Source organism: Ursus maritimus, unplaced genomic scaffold, assembly GCF_017311325.1.
Source record: "Ursus maritimus isolate PB19 unplaced genomic scaffold, ASM1731132v1 scaffold_10, whole genome shotgun sequence".
Classification (NCBI taxonomy): Eukaryota; Metazoa; Chordata; class Mammalia; order Carnivora; family Ursidae; genus Ursus; species Ursus maritimus.
In genome coordinates this window covers 44,767,330-44,770,558 of record NW_024423344.1, presented here as the reverse complement: position 1 = coordinate 44,770,558, position 3,229 = coordinate 44,767,330, and positions in this window count along the sequence as shown.

The window sequence follows — 3,229 nt, the reverse complement described above, 5'->3', positions numbered from 1 at the left end:
GAAAGAGAAAATTATTGAATATCTTTAAATGTCTAGAGTTTGTCATGTGGAAAATAAAAATCTTAAGTTGTGTATTGCATCTAGGTGGGCCACAAATAAAGTATTAGAGGCAATATATCAAATATGCATTGAATGTAGGTATCACGGCCATACAATAAGCATGTGCTATAAATTCGCAAGGGAAAGTGCATGCTTAGCAATATGCTTGGGAGAAACTAAAATTTGTTAGATTTTGTATTATTGTAATAGGTTAGATTCTGTACAGTTAGTCTCTGGTCTCGATTTGGTACTACAATTCGCTTTACCGTTAAAAACAAAAACAAAAAAAACCTCACCAGAGCAGATGTTCCCGAGTACATAATTAAATTTAATTTTAGTGTCTGAACAGAAGCTTCCATGATTTCACCTAAGCAAATATTAGCACCCTTTTAAGCATGTTAAGGAGAATAAGAAAAAAAAAAATCACTGAACTTTCCCATAGCTATTCTATTATCGTTCAATTGTGGAAGCCTAAAAAGAGTGGAAGTACCTTCTTCCTTTTGAATACACCCTGCTCTAAGGATCAGTAGAGGAGAAAATGGCAAAAGAAAAGAAATATTTTTAGAGTATTACAAAAATTTGTATCTCCTTAATATTGTTAAGCTTTATAAATTAGATGATAATAAATGGTGTGTGTGCGGGGGAGGGGCTCATTTAATGCACAGCGTAGTCGGAGGCAGAGGTTATTACCTCCACTTACAGAGAAGAATCTGAGAATCATAGAGTTTAAATAATTTTCGTAGTGTCATTAAACTAGTAAGTATTGAAGACAGAAATATAATCCAAGTGTGCTTGATTCCAAAGCCAGAATTCCTAGCCGTTTTCCACTGAAGAATCCTCTGTAGCCTAAAACTGAAGAAGCCTGGAATCATACTTATTAGGCAGAAAAATAAAGCTAATTTTTCAAAACAGTATTTATGTTTTTTACGGGGAACAAGACAAAGGAAACCTGTAGTTGATAACTTGGGGGAAAACAACCAACCATTCCTATTGATATGATATACAAGTTCCTTATTCCTATAGGAATTTCTATTAATTTCAATGTCTATGATTATTCATTATTAAAGCTAAAGAGCTTTGGTGTTAATTTATAATACATCTAATGCTACGAATGGGCTATCCTGACTCCTCTACAATGAACTTAATATGATTGGTATTTTTTCCTTTTTAATAACTACTTTGGGTTTGATAAAATATTAAAATTGCCTTTCATTATATCCCCTCTACCATCTCCCTGTTTATTTTGGCAATTAATCTATTTTGCAGTCATAACTTTTCAAATTTGGAACGTTATTTTGTTCAGCTAACCAGGTATTGGGGTGATTGTGTAAAGAAGATAAACACACCAATATAAGTTTAGTAAAAACAGATAACGATTAACAATGTGGACTTCTTCTTGCCAACAATATGCCAGCCTGTACTGTTAAATATGGCCTAGTTTGCTAATACGTGCTCTTGAGCTATCGGGAGAGGAAGAAGAAACCAATACATGTACCTTCTCTGATCTGAGAACCATATGTATTCTATTTTAACACTTGGAGTAATCCTAGGGAAATAATTATTCACTTTTCCTTAGAAGTAGAAAGTGAGTTAATATTTCACTTCCCTAAAAGGCTATGGCAGAAAGTATTGGCAGTAGAAGTGGAGCAGGTTCCGGCTAAGTCTTGCAAGCTTGTTCACTATGTTTCATCAGTTCTGTCCTTGCTCCCAACTTGCCCATCCTCCTCACCTCCATAATTGCACCTCCCCTAAAATCTGTATATCCTATTAAAGTGTGGCCTTAAGAATCAAATAGACCTGGGGGTGAATTTCAGGTATGCCACTTACTAGCTGTGCGACTTTCGGAGAAACCACTTAACCATTCTTAGTCTGTTTTCGTACTAGTAAAATAATGGCAGTAATAACTACCAAAGAGGATCACCATGTGTATTAAGGATAATAAATACAAATCTAAATCTCTTAGCAGAGTTTTCTCTACGTTCTTGGTATTTAACAAATTCTGCTGCGTACGTTAATGTAGGGTAAAACAACATAAGTGATTTTTTTTTTTTTTAAAGGACAACTGTTGTATCAAAGTTTATTGCAGCAATTGAAACAACAGTGAAACAACTCTAGATATTTTGGGTGGAATGGAAGTTAACATGGGGTATTTGGTTGCTTACAAAATTTTTTGGAAGGGCCAGAGAAGAAATGCATTTGAGTATATCCTGCAGTCAAGGGGCCAGGACACCGGCATTGATGTTGCAGCTGTCACTAATCCCATCCTTGGATCAACTGTCTCTTGACACTGAGAGTCCATTTCCTATAATTGGAACACAGAGTAAGGCCACTCCTTACCCACTCCTCCTTGATCTCATTTTCTAGAATAGCTGTAGGAAAATGGCCTCAGCTTTACTACTGTCTTCAAATCTGGCACCAGTACTCTTGCTTGGAGAAACCTAACTACAGTAGAAGACAAGAGAAAAAAGGACATGTTAGTGAAGTAGCAATGACCAAAAAGATAGGTGGTAGACCTGAGGATATTAAGTTACTGTTATGATTTCATCAAACCTAATCTTAAAGCTATTGGCAGTACTGTCTCACTTCTTATTTCTAATTGTTGCCTCCCCAGACTCCTACCCTATGTTTGTACACTGACAACAGTGGAAGTCTTTAACAAGTTGTTGATAAGTGTGTCACATTCAAATTTTCTAATATCGAAGGTCAAATTGTCAGTGGCTCACACCTCTGTGTATTTTAACTTAAAGAATAATTTGTCCATTGTCATATATTGCCAAATCGCAAATCAGATTTGAGCAAAGTTGTACTTTTTATTTAAAAAAAGAAGTTGTAGTTGTTACTCTTTAAATTGATTTGTTTCTTTTCCATAATCAGAAATTTATGTCTTTTTGTGATTCTTTTATAAGGTAGAAGGTCTTTTGGTAGGGACAAATTCTGACGATACTCAGTTCACCATATGTGATTACATTTTTGGAATCTTAGAAGCCTAAAGCAACACCAAACGTTTTGCAATTTAGTCTTTGCAATTTAGTTTGGAGATGATATCACTATGTATTAACGATTGCCTTTTTTCTGTTTTGTTCTTTTTATGGTATTGAAGTAGTCAGAAGTACATTCTGTTTAGGTTTTGATTTCTGAGACCTAAGAGAAATTCAATAGAGATATTTTTGTTCAAACTAAAAAAATGCAT